At 29.7% G+C, this 22,689-nt stretch overlaps 1 long non-coding RNA gene across 1 annotated transcript; it reads left to right on the top strand.

The window, feature by feature from the left end:
- The first annotated feature begins 128 nt into the window (after positions 1 to 128).
- Positions 129 to 19,414, top strand: LOC145316023 (uncharacterized). Its single transcript, XR_013878266.1, has 3 exons — positions 129 to 191; positions 17,491 to 17,960; positions 18,729 to 19,414. It is a non-coding gene; the product is annotated as an uncharacterized LOC145316023 (long non-coding RNA).
- Positions 19,415 to 22,689: the final 3,275 nt, after the last annotated feature.

Here is a 22,689-nt window from a genome sequence, read left to right as displayed (position 1 = left end):
GATACACTAATAGTGTCGAAATGTTCTTTAATTTTATTTATCAGGAGATGTATACCTATACATTTATCGTTTTTGTTGATTTGTAACTTAAGATGCCAGATATTATGTAAACCTTATTTCTCTGTAGATTTTAGTTAAACGGATTGGTGCTTAGTTTCACCATTGTCTTGCCTGTCCATTCGCTCCTTAAGGTAAGATTCACATTCCCACATGAACAATCATTACACCTGTTACATCCTCAAAACATCTACCATATTATGCTATTGTAACAACATAAAACCATACTTTAAACATTTAGAATTACTGTACTCTACTATACTGTAGTTTTGTGGAAAATCTATGCTAGTTTTTGTAATAATCTATGCCCCCCCCCCCTCTCTTATATACACTGTGCAGAGTGTCTACCTCAACACCAACCTTTACCACTCCTACACACATAGGGCAGGGGTGCCCCTCAACACAATCACCGTTTGGAAGAAGTAGCAGTTCTTTGCGAGCTCCGGTGCTAGCACATCCAATTATATTTTCAATAGTTTTTCAAATAAATTTGCATCCACGGTCCTCGAAAGAGGGCTTTGGGAATAAGTATTGCTCACAAAAAAATAAATAAATGAATTTTCTTTTAAGTAGCATTTGATGTTTTTATATCTATTATTTCTGACACCCAGAGGGTTGGCTCAGTCGTAAAAAATAAAGTCCAAATAGTAGTATGAAATTATGTTAAAGTGTTGTTTAAAAGTTAATAAAAGTTTACCCTTTCACGTGACATATTCTTAAATTTTAAGAGATTAAAGATGCATTATACATTTTTGGGTACATTTTGGGTTCTACCATTATTCTATTATTCCCCTCTTTTTTTCTCTTAAGATAACAAATTTTTTATTAATACTGCATATACTTGTGGTGCCCAAAGACGGGTTATCTGTAAAGGTATTAAAATGGTATGCCACAAAGTTATATGTAAATGTTTATTTTAAATCTGTTATCTTAACAGTGGCTCCCCTCCCCGTTGGAATCTCATTAACTTTTTATCATTTGTTTATCTCATAGAGTCTCTTTTACCAAATGGCTATTTTTTTGGTTTCAAATTTTTTTAATTTGATGTGCTGGTAACCGTAATTTTATTGGTTTATATTTGTTTGCCTTTTTATTCTCCAATGATATAATGTATAGGCTTGAAAAGAACGTTTTTTTTCGTGGGGTGGTACATAATGGTGATTTTTAGAATTTATTTTTAAAGTGAACAGTTAGTTTTTTTTTCTCAACCTATTTTTAAAAATTGCACTACTCTAAGATATATTTCGATTTTAGCAATCATTTTCAATTCATTTTGCCTAAAAAATATTGGTATGATACATAAGATAACAGCAATAAAATCAAAAATATGAAACATAAATTTATATAAAAAAATTATTTTGATCAAATTTTCATAGAACTTTTCCATTTTAAATAAACCAAACTTATAGTTAAAAATATTGAGTTTCTTTTCTTTAATTATATCCTTTTAATTAATGATATAGAAACCAGTCATTTTATAATGTGACTTCCCTTTTCACAAAAAATTCTTTTTTTTATATTTTTTATTATTTTGAAACCCAAATTTTAAGCATCAAATGTTTTTATAGAATATAAGAATATCTATCTAGTAAATATAATATAAACTTCGAGCAAAACCACATAAGTTATATTTTTCTCTTGTCCGTCGGTGAGTATTAAAACATGGAGCAAAGCTTCCAATAACTAGCTACTGACGTGCGCTCTTTGAAAAATTGCTGCTCTATAACTGTTATGTCAAAGTTTGAAAGATGAAACACTTTTATTTGCCATTACCTTCAACCTGTAATATACACAATTAACTGTATTTTTTAAAATGTATTTTAAATGTTAATACAGCTTTGATTTGGTTCTGATGACATTATAAATATTATTTTGTATATTGTTTTTGTCGAGCTTTGTTCAATTACTATTTGTTGTTTTACATTTAATCTTAAATATAAAAGCATTTTATTTTATTAATCAAATTTATAAACACCATTTGATATTTTATTTTCATCAAATTTCGTAGCCCTGCATGTTTTTATTTTGATGTTCTACAATCAATAGTTTTTATATATCTTTTGCAATTAGGATCAACTTTTTTGAAATTAACACTTTCTAATTAAAAGAAAACCAAAAAAAAATCAAGAATAAATAAAACTACACAAACAAATTTATAAATTTTTTCAAGAACTTTGGACTTGTTTGTTCTTGTCTGTTTCGCATTATACAACATTTAAAAACATAGTTCTTAATCAAAAATAACGTATTAGCTTACCTTCCCCATTCGAGTTTAATTCCATTACTTAATCTTTTAATTGTAATCAGGTTTAATGTCTTTTAAAATAATCCTTATTATCCATGATTCTAACAACTAATCTATTTCACTCGTAGTAATTCAAAAGCATTAATAAGTAAAAGATTTTTGTTGGTTAAAGCAAAAGTTTTCTTTTTAACAAATGTCTAGTCACACATCACATTACTTATATTTTTATATTCGTTTTTTATGTCATTTTTGGTATTGACATTTAATAACCCCTCCCCTTAAGGTGAATATTTTAATTTCAATTTACAGAGGGAGTCCATATTCAAATTAAAATTTCTTGTTTTGCATACGCGTAGCTATTATATTTTTTGGTCTGTCAGTCCTTCCTTATACCTTTACACATGCACAAACCATTAATTTACTTACGAGGTTGATACCTCCCCCGTCCATCTTGATGGTTAACAACGAAAATGTTTAATTTACTAAGCACGTCTGTCTTAACTTTTGACCCATAGGAAAAATCAATACAGGTAAACATTAATACAGGTAAACTTTTCTTTTTCAAAACTAATAAACTTTTATTTTAGTGTACACATAAATGTATTATACAGTATACACTATATATTTAACACAAAAAGTACCTTAACAGGCGCTTTTAAATAAATCATTTTCATAACTAACATGTACTGTATCTATGTACGAAATTGTTCTTGTTTCTTTTGTACTTATAAATCCAAACTAGTTTTGGCATTAACAAAAGTTATATACACAATATTCCTACAACGTTTATTTTACAACAAGCGAATCTTTTGTATGCATAAGATCGGTCTGTCCGAACGTCCATTGGATGTATGTTGAACTTTTCAATGTAATAATTGTCCCATTCATCTGTTTTCATCATAATGATTCTTGGGACAAATATAATAAAATATTATAATGGGAACAAAATTAAATCTTCAGCTTATTTATAGTTCTTCTGGTGTAAACTATCTCTACACAACTGTAAGGCAAATTTATACACAATTTACTTTAAACTTATAAAAGAAAAAAATTTGGTTTTGGTCTCCAGCTCCATACAAAAGCTATTAATGGTTTATTATTTTTAAATATTTTTTTAACTCTACAATTTCGCTTTAATCGATGTTGACAAAATTCCAATAATTTTTGAAGACATATTTTCATCACTTAATATAAAAATTGAGTTATAGCCATAAATATTTACATAGCTCGAACCCCTTTTCATGTTTTACCCCCAACATAAATAATAAACCTCACCATAATTACTTAATTATCCCAACCATAGTTTTATGACTAATGCTCAAAACAAATTTGCTTTCAGAATACCTTTTCCCTATGACGCAGCCTCTAGGTGCGTCATAAACGAACCACTTCTTTAATAAAAAAAATCTACGCACAAATCTAAATCGCTTTGGCAACAAAAGAATCAAAAATTATCTTTTTTTTTCTTTCTTCAAAACATTCCAAAAATAATCTTTAAGATCTTTTGCGTTGTAATAGATGGAAATGCCAAAATTAGACGTATTTTCAGATCCCTAACAGGGATTTGAAGGGATGATGTCCAATATTTTATTTTCTAGTTTTTTACTTTTATCACAAAACTATTTTTGCCTCACATATTTTTTTTTATTCTCAATATAGCGATATTTTTTTTAATGAGGTTTACTATCCCTATTCATCCCTGTTAATGATATTTGAGGCCTTGCTGTGTAGTTAATCGTTTTGAGTTCTCAAAAATTCCAGGCCCATTTTTGATAATAGCTGCCTGGCTGTCATTTAAAACAGCAAAGATACTATGCAACTTTTCAAATTAATTTCTTAACCAATGACGCTCACAATAATTCTGGGTTTTGATTTGTTAATTTACAGTGTCATTATGCGTTTAATTTTTATATTTTCATTTTTCCTTTTCATTACAAAACTCATACTCCTAAATTACATATGAATTTTTGTTGCTACTTTACCTTACCACCGTTTTCAAATCCCTCCATATCCAATACACACACATTGTTAATAGTTCGACGTAATTGTAGCAAAACTACTCTATAACCACTTATAATTTGACAACTAACCCTGCAATGTATCTATCTTAATTTTCGACCTACAAGAATGCATTTAAAGTAACAACAAAGAAACTCTTTTAGTCCACATCTTGTCTTGCACATTTTTTTTATTTTGGTTTTGGCCTTCTACTCATAAATGATGTCACCCTTGTTTTGGTTCAATAATTTTTTTGTGGAAAAATATATTCTATTCAAACTCATACAATTAATTTTTTTTCTCTTCAATTTTTAAGGGGGTGGCTCTACCTTATTCTATAAAACAATATGCTTTACTTTACTATCCTTCAATTCCTGTTTAACATAATAGTTGAATTTTTAATCTGGGCTCCGAACCAAACTTCAATAGAGCTAATTTATTTCAAAGCAATGATTTATACAATTCATATTCGCCTGTCATACCTTATATCTTGTCATACTGACATGATAAGAAACAAGATAAATTTTCTTTCTTCATTCTAAAACATTTTTAAAATTACTGTTTTTGTTTTAAAAAATATCAAAAATGTTATTTCTTATTAATTTGTTTCTAACTTTAAAATACATAAGTTTATCACAAAAAAAAAGCCTAATAATAGTACTACTTAAAACTGTCTTACTCAAAAATTACCCACAAAACAAAACTGTATTGTATCCCTTAAAATCCCTGGTAAATAACGATGGAAAATTTTAGGTGGACCATAGATCAAAAATTGACAAGGCCCATTGTAAGATTTAGTCCCTTCCACTTTTAAGCATAGCTTCTCAATCCATTTCAAATTTTAAATGTTATTTATAAACCTCTCTCTATTTGAGAAGTACCCAAACCCACAACCCCAATACACATTTATAACATTTTTATAGTAACAAAGCTACTCTATAATACCAAATATCCCTCCGTTTTTATGCCTGCACAAAAATGTTTTTGGAAAACCATTACCCTTTTAACTATTGTGTACGATATATAACTTAAGTCCCTACTCCATAAATCATAATGACCGTTTGTTCATTTACATTCTAGTAAGCTTTTGTTGGAAATTTATTTAATCATACACCTAAAGAATTTAAATTCACAAAATCGTTTTTAAAATTACTATTAAATTCCTATATATACATATTTAAAACCCAAAATATGTAAAAATATGACTTGAAATGTAAACTTTGGATAAATTTGTTCTCTTTACATTAAGTATGTTTGTCTGTTTTTGTATGTTGTTTGCGTCTGTGTGTGCGAGTGCCCTCAGATTATACAAACTGAAATGCCAAATAAGGATTTTTTGTTAAAATGAGTATATAAATTTTTTTTATTTTAAAAGTATAATCAAAGTTTACAAAATGTACATTTTTATTTCATTCAATATATAAAGTAATATTATTAAATTTACTTATCGAAAAATCATCTTTACATTTTTACAGTCTATAAACAGAAAAATATTTTCCATTCTTTTTGTTTCTATTGAGATAAAATAATTAAATTCACCAAAGCACTACAAATTTAAAGAGTCAATATTTTGACACCTTTTTATTAAATAATAGACAAAAAATAAACAATCAGAACTTTTAAAAAATCCTTAATTCCGCGCTTTATATGTCAATTTTGGGTATTTTTTGCTTTTCTAAAATTAAGGTTTGTCTGTACGTCTGTTCGTAAGTAACAGATAGTTTTTTAAAATAAATTGAAACGTCTTAGAATCGTCCTCTTAATAGCGTAGCAACACTATAAATGTTACCATAATAAATTTGTATTCCCATTCAAACACGCGGATTTTAATTTTCCTTGTCTATGCTAAAATATAATCCTTTCACACAATTTTTGGATCACTGATTTGCAGAACAACAAAGCACAACGTTATTAGCAAAGCATCTCTATAATCAAGTCGTAAAAATGAAAGTATGCCCTTAAACATTATTCTGTTTTAAGCAAATTTTCAACAACTTTACTTACAACTTGGTTTCGGCTTTTATACATTTATTTTAGATTTTTCAGTTCGGACTTCCTACAAGTGTTAATCTTTGTTTGTTTTTTCTACTGTTTCCGAGCTTCGATTTTATGGATGATGTCATCCTTGTATGTGTGTATGTATGAATTTGAATGTATTATTCACGATTATCTGATTTTTCATTTTTTTTTTATGAAAAAAAAACATTATTGATGAAAATTGAATATATATACAACCCTTGTAAACCATTAATTTAATTCTTAATTATACCCCCCCCCCCCCCCAAGCATAAACATTTGTTTTTTTAGGGGGAGGGAACGGCTTACTCTTTTACATAATAAAACCAGGAGAAGGTAAAAATACTATAAGTAAAGTCACTGAGATTTTACTTTTTTGGATTTTTTTTGTAACTAACGAAGTTACTAAAAGTATTTTTACACCTTCACCTTACTGAAAGGTGTTGGAAAGTATGCCATAATGAATGGTATATGACCTCCTTTTTTAAAAAAGATTTGATAATTATCAACAGAAAAAAAAACATCCTATTACTTGATTAATTTTATCTAATACAGTTTGCAGAATGTCTTTGTTTTTATCTATAAAGATTTTCATTATTTAAACACACTTTGTAAATAGATATATTGAGTCGTTCGTTTGCTAAAACTTTCATATTTTATTTCATAAGTGAATAGTTCATTTTTAGATGTAAAACATGTTCTATAAAATGTAATTTAGTTTGTCAAAATGACATTACCTTTTAAAAACATAAAAAGATTGCTTTTAAGCAGAATATTTACTATTAAAGTTAAAATTAGTTGACTGTATCAATGCAAATGATTTGTTTCCATTTGTTAAAATCCACACCACACATGGATAAATATACCCTTGTCATGCATGTTAATAGATTTATTATTATTTGGATCTCACACCAGATTTTCACATATGATAAAGTTAAACCTTTAGCAGGCTAAGCGTCCCCCTTCTTTTACCCCATTCTCCCCTTCTACTGGACAAACGGCCTGACCAATAAATGCAAAGGGGTATTACAATCTAATTTGACGACAATTTCAATCTTGTCATAATATTCACGTATATTTTACATCCATTTGTATATTACTTTTGATGTAAGAAACTCCATTTCCTGTAACCTTCATTCAAAATAATCCATTATCGCACATTTAGCTCATTACTTAACTGTCTTAAAAAAGGCTTTCTTTTATGTAAATTTCTCAGTTTGACAGAAATCATTTTTAAATCAAATTATATTGTTGCACTTATAAGTTTAAATGTCATATTTTTATATTGAATTAGAAATTAAGTTTTTTCAAAACATATTACAGTATGCCAATTTGAAATATTTTAATTTTTACATTTTCAACTTTCTCTTTGAAACATGCGCTTTCTCTGATTAAGATTCAACCATTTACTTGTCTATTTTATTTTTATTCTTGACCACCATGGTTCTTCAATTGCCATATAACTGCTTTCACAAATATTTCCAAAAAGACATTTATATAAGTTTGCTTTCTTTATTTATTAGGATTTAATTTGATTGCTGCGCTACTTGTAGACATTATTGCCCTTGTTAGTCTTACAGAAAGAAATTATATAAAATAATGTTTAATATCTTTCAACTTGACAAATATCCTTTCTGATATACATTTCGACAATTAAAATTAATAAAACCTATTATGTAAAAATTTCTCTTAATTCTCTTTTTAAAAAAACTCTTCTTACCCCAAGAAAACCTAAGAAAGATCTAAACTTTTTGAGGGGGGAGAGACGCGCCTAAATTGGTTTTCATTATACGCATATAAAGATTGATTAAAAATTTTGAAATATTTCTATTAAAATAAAGCAAGCATTGCAAGCATCATGCTTAACAAGATCAATGATAAAGCTTGTAACAAGAATATAAAACATTTTCACTTGCCCTCCCCTTGAGAATACTGACGAAGCATCTAGTATTTTACAAAAACCATTTTCATGAAAATTTAAAGATATTTAGCATTTATAAACTTTTACAAATTAATCTTTTTGGTTAACTCATTTAAATACCTTAAATTTTAACATTAAAAATTCGAAATCATCCAATTTTATGATTTTTTATCTTATTACAACTTTGTAACTTAAATGGATTCTAACTACTATAAGCAACTAGCGGCTACGGCCCTAGCATTTTGAGACCATGTATCTGAATATAAAAGAATACCTAAACAAAGCAGTCTAAAACCATCACATGACCTATGTAAGTTTCTCTTGCAATAGAGAACCGAATCAGTTTAGTATTTATTGAGATCTTAAGCTTCAAAACAAAAGCAAAAGACCTTGATACTTTATAACATAGATATTTTTCACGTAGTTAAGGTTGCGTGATTTTATTTAAAATAATTTTAGTTTACTTTTTTATCAAACTTCCATTTCATTTTTAGATTTAAAGAAACATATCTATTCATTTCATACAATATGAGTTTTGAATACGACAAAAGTTTAATTAACCTTATATTTTATCTTTACTTTTCTGATAAAATCTAGTAAAAAAGTCTAGAACACAAATAGTTTTTAAAAATGAAAGATACGTTTTATATAGCTTAGATTCCCTTGACATGCCAGTATAAAATACAAAACTTAAAAAAAAACAGTCTGCTTTCTAGATTGAATGATTCTTAAAGCTTACTTTAATACATTATCTGACAATCCATTTCCTTGAACTTAATTGTTTGAAAATAAGTAAAGAATTTATTCAAAAAAAAACTTGCTCAAAATGTAAAAACTTTTATCATATGTTTTAGTTGCTGTACAAACATTTATTTAAGAAGTCACCATAACCAATTATTTCATCTTATCTCATGGATTTAACGGAAGAAAATTTCCATAAACCCTTTCCCCTTTTTGAACATTATTTCTTACATAAAATAGTTTTGTAGTTGATATGAAAACAACGCCACAATTCAATATTTCCTTCTGTGCTTCTGTGTAAATATATTTAATCGTTATTGAATTTTATGTAAATATTTCTATTGAAAATATGTATCTAATCGTTAAGTAACTTTTTCTCTCACTCAATTAACTGTTCTTATACATAACACATGAGTGAGGTTGGGGCCTGCAAGCGGCTCTCCTGCACAGTGTATCAAGGACCTAGATGGCCACCAGAATGGTTCAACCGAGTTGGATGGGCGGACAGCGAGATGCCAGACTGACACCAACCCTGGCCCTCCAGGTTGGGGGTTATGCACTAGGTTCACAACCTGGTCATATAAAAACAACATCTTGTGATAGTAACTGAAGCAGAGAACATAAACGAATCCTTGGATGATGATACTGGTGATCCTTTGGATCATATGACTGGTGTTGGTGAAAGCCCACGGGAAGCCAACAACATGATGAAAGGTTATCTAAATCCTAAAGAAAATTTTAAGATAGGGACGTGGAATGTACGCACATTAAATCAAATATCAAGATTGGCACAAGCTCTCAAAGTAATGAAGAATTACAAAGTTGGAATCCTCGGCATATCTGAATGCAGATGGATAGGTACTGGTAAAACAATAAATCAAGGTTACACTATTCTATATTCTGGACATGAAACTCGCCATACAGGAGGAGTTGGTATGATACTTGACAAAACTGCCTCCAAAGCACTAATTGAATGGTATCCAGTAAGTGACAGAATATTAGTTGTGAGACTAAATGCAAAATATACCAAAGTAACCTTAATACAAGTATATGCTCCTACCAACCAAGCAAGTGATGAAAATAAGAATAGGTTTTATGACCAGCTTCAAAGAACCTATGAAAAATCTCATCCACATGACCTGACAGTTGTTATGGGCGATCTCAATGCCAAAGTTGGCCAGGATAACCTTGGCTCTGAACGCTGTATGGGAAAGCATGGAGTAGGAGAAAGAAATGAAAATGGTGAAATGTTTCTGGATTTCTGTATGAGAAATAATCTGACAATTGGTGGAACTATTTTTCAACATCCAAATGTACATAAATGTACATGGGTCTCCCCAGACAAGTCATATACAAATCAAATTGATCATATGGCTATAAACAGTAAGTGGAGAAGCTCGCTGCTTGATGTAAGAGTAAGGAGAGGGGCAGATATTAATAGTGATCACTTTTTAGTCTTAGGCAAATTTCGTTTAAAACTAAAGAAGTCTACAGCAGAAGATAAAAGAAACAAAGTATTTGATGTCACCAAATTAAAAGATCCACTTGTTAAACAAGAATTTAAATTAAACCTCCAAAACAGATTCCAAAACCTACAGGTACTAGATGAAACAGAAACTGTTGAATCATGTTGGAATAACATAAAAGAATGTTATCAGAAAAGTGCTGAAGAAGTTATTGGATTCAAAAAGAAAGAGAGGAAAGAGTGGATCTCTGATGATACTTGGAATCTTATAGAAGAAAGAAAAACTATGAGAGAAAAGGTATTAAATGAAGAAAATTTGTTGAGAAAGAGAGAACTAGAAACAGAATACCAAAGACAAGACAAAGCTGTTAAGAGAAACGCTAGAAGAGATAAAAGAAAGTTTGCTGCAGACTTAGCTGATGAAGCAGAGGAAGCAGCTAGAGTTGGTAACACTGCTAAACTCTACAAAATCACCAAGAAACTTTCAGGCAAATCTCAAAGTAAGTCCAATCCTATTAAAGACAGACATGGAAATAAAATCACAAATGATAAAGAGGTAGCAGAACGTTGGAAAGAACACTTTCAACAAGTCTTGAACCAAAATCTCCTGTACTAATATAGATATTTTAATTTTAAATTTGTTATCTTTATAGTTTTTTTAAAAAGAATCTAAAGCTTTCTAAACCTATTCGTTTCCAAGAACTGTTTTTCTTAACAATTAATTTAACTATATTTTAAGTTTAGAAGCTGTGCCATATTTAAAAAAAAAACATATTTAATCCACCTGTCAGTCCATCCATATGTCCGTTAGTCAACCTGTTAGTCCTTCTGTTAGTCCGTATGTCCGTCCATCAGTCTGCTTGTCTGTTTTGCCAACTAGTTTTTCAATTGCTTTGATGTTTTTATTAAATTTTTTACATTCAAGAGCTCTGCTACCCATGGACGTTGTTATCCTAGTTCAATAACAATTTAATTTACTAATAATCATTTTTTACCCGTCTTCTCCTTGTACAATATAAAATCAAAGTAAATATTACAAAAGAAATAGTTCAATGCAGATTTTTTTCCCTTCCAATTTTAGTTACTTTTTTGTCATGATTTTGAAATTTTTTCACATCCATGAACAATTGTTTTTTTTAAAAAGGTGGGTGGTTGATACAGGTTTTAATAAATTTTGGTTGAACATTTCTAAACATAAGAGTTGTTGTGCAATGTACGTGATTGTCGTAGTGACCCTTATTTGTGTTCTTGTCCTGGACTGGAGTACCAGTTATCAGTGGCGCAGGTTAGGCGAAACCCCACGGGGCCACGCGTCAATCTAAATAGCCTGCATTGTAGAACAACCATGTTCAAAGAAGTGTTAAAATAGAGTTATTAAAGTCCTTTAGGTTATAAACTCCAAAAAATGTATTTAAAAATGTATCAACCAAAAAGTAAACCTTAATTTAAAAATTTTTCACATCATTACTTTTGAGTCAAATATTTCTTTCAAGTAGTTCAAGAAATTTAAACACAACATCTTTAAGGCCTTAATATAAAGAGAAAGTTCTGTTTGAACTTCTTAGAAAAAAACTTTTAGCTGTTGATTTTTCCAATAAAATAAGTTTATCCTTGTCTTAAACTTTTCTGCATATAATTGTATGTTAAATCACAACATTTAAAGCGTGTTCTACAAAATTGCATTACTGTAACCTTATCAACTAATGGATAAAAATGTTATTTGATGAATATTAGATTATCAAAATATCGTTTCACCAAATACCTTAATGATTTACTTGTGAAACTTCCAAATGCCTATGAATATTTGTTCTTTAATTTTTATCAAATTGACTCTACATCACATCTTAGAGTTATGACCGTTCAGAGTCTTGTTTTCTTTAGTATTCTCTTATGACTATTGCATTAATAGATATAATTGAGAACAAAGTTATATTGTAACTTAAAAGAAATATTTAATTTAAAGTGTTCCTGAATTATCTTTTGATTTTAAAACATTTTTAAGATTTTATTTGCACGAAAATCACCACTGGGTACCATCTAACCATTTAGTTTGGGGTGAGATATCAAAATTTAGGGTCTTTTTGATTTCTCAACTCATTCTGATAAGAAAAAAAAAGTTTTCTTTTCATCCAGCTCATTGTGTCCCCTAAATATAAAGGTTTGACCAACCTTTCCCTTTTATCCTCCACAACTTTCCCTTAATCCCCATAGAATTTTCTAGAGAAACTTTTTAAAACAGTTTTTTATGTTAATGCTTAGCATAAAAAGTTACATGTTTTGATCTCTAGGGTCCTCCCCCAAATGTTTTTATTTGTACTGTAAAGTAAAACATTATTGACCTATGTTTACTTACATAACACATTTAAACAAAATCCCTAAAAATGTTCCCAAATTTTACAGGACTTTTTGATATTACCTTAGTCTCGTCCATAAAGTATTCCCCCCCCCATGTTGATTTTTCTCAAGTCCCCTAGAGTATAATAAACAATTGACACCTATTTGGCCTTAACAGGGATAGAGTAAAAAATTGTTACTACTCTTTGAATGAGTTGAACGATAGGACAGTTCCTCACATCCCCCGCCCCCTGAAGTATTCCCTTGTGTCAAACTACTTGGCCTTATTGGGGTAGGATGACCCATGGGGCTACTTTTTGATTCAAAATTTTTAAATCACATTTTGTGGATGCTAACAAGACAATTAGGGCTTTGTGCTTGTGACAGCAAATTGTGATTCCGCGAAATAAATTCCCTAGCGGTGTACTTGGAATTTATTTTTGCTAAATTTTCATTAAGTATTGTAAGAGGTCGAGGTGGCCCAAATACAAATGAAAGTATGGTCTGTACATGACAGGAAAATACACAGTCTGCGACCGCCGAAAAGGTTAACCGCCGAGGTTAAACGACTTTTCTGTACATGTAAAACAACATTATTCATTAATTCATTGATTATTAAGAGAATGATGTCTAAATTTGACCCAAATTAATCAATAGAGCTCAAAGCTCATGTCTGCTCATGTAATTATTTATTTCAACTTTAATTCTGGTTGTCTTTTGGTAATTTTTATTGTAAAAAATAGGAAACACTTTTTTTTTAGAATGTTAACAAAAAGATTTTTTTTATTTTAGAGGGGTGGATAGTGTGCCTATTTTATCTTGACTTGGAGCCAGCTTCTGACCTGAAGCTGACTCTGGTTTGATTTTATTTTACTATTCAATCTTGACTTGGAGTCGGTTCCCTGATCAGAACTGATTCTAAGTTGACTTTGTTACTATTAAAACTTGACTTGAAATCAGTTCCTTGATCAGAACTGATTCTAAGTTGATTTTGTCAGATATTGACCTGGAGCCAGCTCATTGATCAGAGCTGCCTCCGAGTTGATAATTTTACATTGTAGCCTTGACCCACAGCCAGCTTCCTGATCAGAGCTGACTCTGTGTTGATGTTAACCTACATCCAGACTTGACCTGAAGTCAGCTGACTCTAGTTAACTTCACATTGTTATTTACTTCATTTTACTTCAATTGACTCTAAAAAATGTTGTTGATGTAAAAAAACTTAGTTTACTGCCAGTTTCCTCTTTGGAACCTGACATTAAATTGACTTTTGGTCTAAAAGATTAGTATCAGACAACCCTTAATATTTGATGTTTAAGTCAACCAAATGACCTTAAGTTGACTAATATTCTGTTTTCAGAATACTGCATTATTTTATTTAGATTTCAGCCAGTCTAAGCTTGAACTGACTGAGATTTGAAATGACTAACACGATTACATTAAGCTTAATTGTATCAAACTGCACTTAAAAGATTCTTGGTTTATAAATTTCAGTTACATTTATTGAGCTCACATGACTGTAAGTAAAGGTATAACTTTGCATTCCTTACAGTAAAGAAAAGTTCCTGTTCTGGTATTTAATTTTGTACAGAAAAATTTATCAAAGAACATTAAATCACTTCTCCCAAATGATTATGAGTATCTCATTTCCAGAAAAGTTGAATTTAAATACTCTCTTACCCTATCCTTATCAACATTGATATATATAATGTTACTCTGTTCTATTTTGTTTTGAAAAAAGAAAAAATTCAGATCCCAAATATTAGTTCAAAGTAAAACATTGGTAACTTAAGCATAGTACCTGCCTGTGCATAATCACTTATTTTAAAATCTACTGAATTACAGTTGAGGTTGGTTAACTAACTTTCTTTTCTATTGTCCTTTATGCCATGGTTGACAGTAGAATAGATATGATGAAAAACTTAACCTTAATTATTATTTGCATATTGCATGATTATTAAAAAGTTTGTAGAAATACTTGATTCTACATAACAATTTGTCAAATTATTATTTAAAAGTTTTTTCAAAGCTCATTTCACTGAAGTTGCAAACAAATCTTTTATGTAATCTTGTGTTATAATAGATGTCACTAAGTAATTATGAATTATCCATACAAGGTTTATAATTGATATTCTACACTTCTTCTTTGATTAGAATTTGCATGAACTTAGAATGTAGTTTAACAACCGCCCTTAAATAGTTTGGACTTTGTAGTATAGAATGTAGTTAAAACTAACATCTTAGGGTGGTCTAACGATTGCCCTAAAATATATAAACTTAGTAATTACACTAACACTTTAGGGAGGCCTAACGATTACCCTAAATTATTTATCTGTTTCACAGTTTAGTCCTTAGATATGTTAAGTATCTAAATTTTGGTTTTGATCTTAATTACATTAACACTTTAGGTTGGTTGAAAGACTGCCCTACATTAAATATTTAATTTTTTTGTTTATGTCTTAATAATATTAACACTTTAGGTTGATCTAACAATTATCCTACACATAAAAACATTTAACTGTTACATTATCTTAACACATAAAGGAAAAAAAGAGTTGCCCCTTTACAGTACTCAGTAACCCTAATTAAACAGGCAACCAAATAGTTTTGTTTGGTTAACATCTTACCTCAGATCACTACAACTTATTGCATATTCAAATTTTTTATTTTTATTTTATTTTTATTTTTCTTTTTTTTTTAATTTTCTTTTTTTTCCAAATTATCATTCTTTTTAGTTTAAAGATAATTATCTAATAATGTGTAAGAAACACTGTAAAAATTAATTCCTGCAGAAATTGCAGAGCTCCTCTGCAATTCTGGTAGATTACTTAACTAACCTTCAAAAGTGGTGCTTTCCTACATTAAGAATAGATATGTCTCAGGATTAATAGGATTGTTCCAATTTTTTATGTTGTATTTCTTTTACCTCCCAGTCCAAGTTTTATTTCATTATTCATTTAAAGAATAGTTCTTTTTTTCATACAAAAATATACTTGAAATGTGTATTCTTTGCTGTGCTATCTATGGATGATATTGTCCATGATAATTTGTAAATTTTGCTCACAGCAAACCTACTCTATAATTTAAAGATAAATACGTTTTTATGAAAAAAATAACCCAAGGATTTTTAGAGACAAAATTGTCCGTCTAATTACCCACCCTTGTCTTAATTTTTCCCCTTTGAAATGGATGATTTAATTCAAATCGTACTATAATATATATAGTTCCCCACAGCAAACCTACTCTACAATTTACTTAGTCTTGTGTTAAAAGACTGAAATAATTACAATATTAATTTTTTTTTAATGTTTTAATTGTTTTTATTTTCTAATAATTAATGATAATTAAGAATAAGCAATAATGCGCGTGCCGCGGCTAGGTACGTAGGAAAATAGAACAATAAAGACAAATACAGGAATTAGAAAGCTTACCTGTATTACCAAGTTACCTTAAACATTATCAGATTGTTGTAATAGATTTTAGCAATAGCTCATAATTGTAATATCGAGATAAATATTTGTAATTTTATGTAAATATAGATTGTGATTGTTATTGATTTTTGTATATGTTGTTTATCATATCTTGTAAAGGTTATGACAGGAGCCCAATGAAAAACTTTTTAAAATCCGGGTGACTGTTACATCCTCAAAACATCTACCATATTATGCTATTGTAACAACATAAAACCATACTTTAAACATTTAGAATTACTGTACTCTACTATACTGTAGTTTTGTGGAAAATCTATGCTAGTTTTTGTAATAATCTATGCCCCCCCCCCCCCTCTCTTATATACACTGTGCAGAGTGTCTACCTCAACACCAACCTTTACCACTCCTACACACATAGGGCAGGGGTGCCCCTCAACACAATCACCGTTTGGAAGAAGTAGCAGTTCTTTGCGAGCTCCGGTGCTAGCACATCCAATTATATTTTCAATAGTTTTTCAAATAAATTTGCATCCACGGTCCTCGAAAGAGGGCTTTGGGAATAAGTATTGCTCACAAAAAAATAAATAAATGAATTTTCTTTTAAGTAGCATTTGATGTTTTTATATCTATTATTTCTGACACCCAGAGGGTTGGCTCAGTCGTAAAAAATAAAGTCCAAATAGTAGTATGAAATTATGTTAAAGTGTTGTTTAAAAGTTAATAAAAGTTTACCCTTTCACGTGACATATTCTTAAATTTTAAGAGATTAAAGATGCATTATACATTTTTGGGTACATTTTGGGTTCTACCATTATTCTATTATTCCCCTCTTTTTTCTCTTAAGATAACAAATTTTTTATTAATACTGCATGTACTTGTGGTGCCCAAAGAAGGGTTATCTTTAAAGGTATTAAAATGGTATGCCACAAAACTATATGTAAAATTTTATTTTAAATCTGTTATCTTAACACACCCCAGAAAAAAGTCCTTGTGTAAAAGTTCCAGGATGTCTGTCTGTGTGTCACACAATTGAGAATGAAGTATAGCCTATATAGATCTAATTTAGGATCCTTGATAATCAATAATTTTAAAAAAACAAAGCTTTTCTAGTATTAGGGCAGGTCCGTCCGTACTTCCATCCTTCTGAAACTGTTTGCTTGATAATTTAGATAATCTACAAGTGGATTTCTTCTTCATAATACTTCTACGAGACGAACAGACAGATCCTTTTTATACAGTAGTTTCGTTTTAATAGTAAAGTTAATAATATATTTTAATTAAGGATGTTGTAACTGCTGGGGGCAAACTTCCAGCATCTGAAGCTGGATGGTAACAGTCATTTATCAGCGCACAGGCTGCTTTGTATGCTAAGGAAAGAATTCATATCAAATTATTGTTTTTTAAGTCTCAAAAGCAATTAAAATATAGAAAGGCAAATATAAAAAAAAAAATATGATAGAAGACACATCCTATTGAAGTCTTCACCCCCCCCCCCCTTGTTTGAGTCTTGACTTATTCTAACTTAACTAAAAAAAGTTTCCTATGTTTGCTATGTTAGATACATGACAATATGTAATGTTGAATTAATACCTAGCATGTCGAACAAAGGAAATAACCTGAGAATGTTTATTTTATGAATTCATAAAAAAATAATAGGGATTTGAAACCTGTATAAAAGAATAAGATCCGATATTACACATAATTTCAAAGAAAACTGAATCACCAAGGACTTTTTTCAATGCAAAAGAACAGGTAATTCTATATCTGTATCTTTAATAGCAGCTAAGATGTTTTAAAACAAGGATGACAACATCCATAAAAGCGAAGCACTGAAACGGTAGGACAAACGGACATGAACATTTATATAGTGTCAGAACTGAATAATCAGAATATATAAGTATAAGAGTCGAAGCAAAATTGTAAGTGAATTTGTTGAAAAACTGCTTTATACAGGATAATGTTTATGGACATACTTACATATTTAGGACTTGATTATAGAGTTGCTTCGCTTATAACATTATACTTTGTTGTTCCAGGAATCAGTATACCAAAAATCAGATCAATCGGATTATTAGATCACATAAAAATTTGTTGTTAAAAAAGTAAAAAAAACAACATGTTTAAATTGGACGTACGGACATTTTGGTAATAATTATAGAGTTGCTACGCTTTCTAAATCGTTCCTAACTACTAAAGGAATCACCATGCAAATTTTGAAATCGATAGGACAATTCTAACATGCCTAAATTAACGAAAAGAGCTATCCGTTACGGACGGACGTACGGATGGACAGACGGACGTACGGACGGACCGACCGACCCTATTTATAGAAAAGCTTCGCTTTTAAAAATATGTACAAGGTTTACGACATACTGGCATTCAAATTATAGAGTAATTTTGCTTTAAAATTGACTAATATCATGTTTAATAATCATAAGAATAAACATAAATTCGTGTATTATGGTCATAATAATACTTGAATGTTAAGAGTAATCTTAATAATAAAGTTTTCTTTTTCAGGGATACTGTAGAAGAAAGTATGCCGTTGATTTCAAAGCCTTATTGTAACTTACCTCCATCGTTAATTAACATATATCCTGCATTCCTTTTTTTGGGAGAGTAATTTTTAGCATTAGAACTTTTTGTTTTGCAAGAGTTGAACTTATTAACATAAATAAATTGCAGTGTTTTTCACTATAATGCTTGGCGACAAACCAACCACAAATTAAAACAACAAAAGTATTGAGGGGGGGGGGAGTCTTTAATTAATCCTTAATTAACTTAAGATAAATTCACTTAAAATAAGTATCAAAATAGTTTGTTTGGTCGGCAAGCATTAGACGGGAAAACTTCTTTCTATAGTATCAAACTTTAAATATGTTTTCTCGTATTTATTCGAATCCGGTGGATAGGAACCGGTTCTCATCCATACCAAAAAACTATGTCTAGCATCGAATTATATCCAGCTTTCTACGAATATAAAAATGTACAATAATGAGATTAAAACAGTTTTTTTAGCCTGTGCCTTCGGTACCTCGGGGCTAAAAAAACTGGTTTTAATCTTATAATTGTATATTCTATATGCGCGGAAAGCTGTTTATAATATGATGCCAGAAATAACTATTATCAAATGCTGTGATTATTAAGTTTTGTCAAATGGTGTGATTATTAAGAAGTTAATATTTATAAATAAATCTATTTTTTTATTACCTTTTTATTTCTGTAGTACCATTGTGACATGTCACTTGTGACGTGTCACTTATAATTCATGTTAATAAAAAATTGTGACAAGTCACACACATACTTGGTGACAAGTCACACAATACTTTATGACAAGTCACATATTCGGAGACATTCATACATTCAATGTGACAAGTCACAAACATTCTTTGTGACAAGTCACACAATACTTTGTGACAAGTCACATATTCGGAGACATTCATACATTCAATGTGACAAGTCACAAACATTCTTTGTGACAAGTCACATATTCTGAGACATTCATACATTCTATGTGACAAGTCACACACATTCTTTGTGACAAGTCACACAATACTTTGTGACAAGTCACACAAAAATCTTGTGACATGTCACATTTTTGATGACAAACTCACTATATAAAGTGTGTGACCGGTCACAAGTTTAGGCGTGTGACATTGTGACATGTCACAAACGTCAACATCGGAAAAAGTTGTGACATTTTTCAAAAACATGTTACTGGGTAGATGCTAGACGCGCAACTCTAGTAGATTAATATTGATTATTAAGAGCTTCTTCTATTTATTTCACCTTTAGTTTTGTTTTAAAAACCTAAATCACAATGACTAAAAGTTTAAGTATTCAATTATTCCTTTCTTATTAAAGGTAAAAAGTACTATAAACTTAAAAATAATAACATCATGGATGTAAAAAATTACAGAAAATCACATGAGAATATGTTAATTCTTGACAACAAATTTCGTTGAGTGTGTGTGTGTGTGTGAGTTGAGAATTAAGAGTGTCAAAACATATGTGTCACTGGATATAAGGAGAAATAACAGGATTTTTTTCGTTTATTTTTGGTAGCGAAGCTACTTTTTGCTGAAAGGGTCTGCCCGATCCTCCTTCATGCACGCACACCCCCCCCCCCCCCTCTAACTTAATTGAAAGGGTTTACTCAAACAGTTTTTTTTCTTTTGGTTGCCTCGCTGCTTAATATTGACAAAAATGTGCTTGTTTAAGAGATACAATTACACCTTTGTCTATATCAATGCTTAACATTTATACTGCATAGTACAAAATCAAATAATAATCAATGATATTCATATATATATACTTAAATAAATTACATTACATTTAAAATTGATAAGGAAAAAAAACTTCGCAGAAAGTACAATTTTGCAATATTTCTATATTTCAATGGAATTTAATTTCAATTTGCGTAGTTTTATCAAAATTATGCGTCATTTTGATCATGCAATAAAAAACCATACGGCACATTACACAATTTAATTACTTTATCTATATACCTAGTCATTAAATTTTTTTTAATAAAGTTATTAGGAAAACTGTTTCACTATCATCAAACTATAGAATTAAAAGTGTGGACTAAAGAATTAATTAAAAACCACAAAACAATGAAATTATTCCTTTATTGTTTAACTATTTGTATGAAGATCAGCTGATTTTTGTTTGGTTGGACCTTTCCTAACCTACTCATTGTAGCAGACAATTTTTTGTGTAAGACGACATTCTAAAAATATTATATTTTTAATAATTAAGAGTGACAAACTATAAAATGTAAAATATTAGAAAATAAAAATTAATAAAGAACAAATAAATTGGCTAACATATCTACTATTGTGACATAAATGGTTAGCTTTAATTTTATGTCACAGATATGTTGATTACCACAACTAGAATCGAATAATGTGCCAGATAAATTTTTATTTGTTTACCTTTTAGTAAGTCATGTATAAATAATCGGCCCAAAGCAGCAATTTTTAGGGCGATTCTTTATAAAAAGCGTTGCAAAACTGCATATTGTTTGCGGCTCAGATTTATTTCTTATTTTGGCGACAAAAAAGTACTAATTTTTTTTAAAGTGACTACATACTTTCAAAGTAAAGAAATAGATGTTGGTGACAAATTCTCGATTAAAAGACATTTTGTCCCTGCACTAAAGATCAAGTGGACCTTATTCGTTTATCCATGTAGTGTAGAGTAGAACCAGAATATTTTTTTTTCAGTGTGACTGACAGACAAGCATCACACAAGACCAGAAAGCTGCAAAACCACTTTTCCTGTTTTCTTGGTGTTCTCACAAATCAGCCAGTTTTAAGTTAGCAAAAATATAGCTTATAATCCTACTATGCAAAGTGATAAGATTTAACATCTCACTAGCCACTGAAACGATTAATTCCTAATTTTAGGGATGCTTCACATAAGTCCTGGGATGGTTTTAGGCTATTTTTATGCCGTTTTCAAATAAATAGCCTTTGGATGCTAGGGGCACAATTTATAAAAAGCTACTCAATCACTGAGGTATCCCTAGTTTTATCAATTTCTTGTCTTAAAAAAATCCAACAAAGTTTTAAATTGAACAAAAGAATAACAGAGTTAAACGGATTATAAGAAATTAAAATTGCTTATTAACATAAATTTGTTCTACAATCGCGAGGAAATTAATCAAAATATTGCTGATTACTCTACATATAATTTACCAAATTTAGCTTCAATATATTTTAGTGGTTTTATTGAAACATACACATTTACTTTAGTTGCAAGCAGTATTGCTTGTGCAAGTTAATATTGACCAAAACATGAGAGATATTATTTATTCTCAGTTGAAGATAAGCGCACAATTATTTCATAGACGCAGTTCTCTTCATGTGACTTAAATCTTCTTATCTCTAGTATTATATTTTTTAATGAAAAGAAATAGTGTTAAAACTACAAAAGTTATTCTTAAATATTTAAAAAAGATTTGAGATTTATAAAAAACAAATTTGAGTCTTGATATTTTGGTATCATATGACTTAGTTATTTTAAAAAACGAGTTAAGTTGTTTGTCTTGACTTCTTATCACAAATTAACTTATGAAAGTTTATATTATCAGAATTCTATTACATAAAGTAGTAAGATTTTTTGTATGAAGCTTACGATTTATATGATTACTTGACCGATTGAGTTCTCCAGTTTAGTAAAGCTTCACATAGTTTCCGCCCGGGATGGTTTAAGCTATTTTAACTTTAGATTTAGGTGGTTGGTTAGTTTTAGGAAATTTTTAATCTTTAAATACGGGTCCTTTGGATGCTAGGGGTTTATAACTATTAAAATACAAAGAATTATCTAAAATTTCTTTATGGGGTTGTGGACCTAAAGATTGCAACAACAAAAATCTCCTAATTTTCGTCAGGCTAACATTCCCATTCGGCACGCCTCTCTTCCTATTAATGGTATATCCTTCTAACTTTCTCTGTTAAATTAATATGTTAGGTAA

The sequence above is a fragment of the Acartia tonsa genome, chromosome 4 (genome assembly GCF_053477335.1).
Source record: "Acartia tonsa isolate MP-2025a chromosome 4, ASM5347733v1, whole genome shotgun sequence".
Lineage (NCBI taxonomy): Eukaryota > Metazoa > Arthropoda > Copepoda > Calanoida > Acartiidae > Acartia > Acartia tonsa.
The sequence above is the reverse complement of the archived record's forward strand: the minus strand, read 5'-3'. Positions and strand labels throughout refer to the sequence as shown.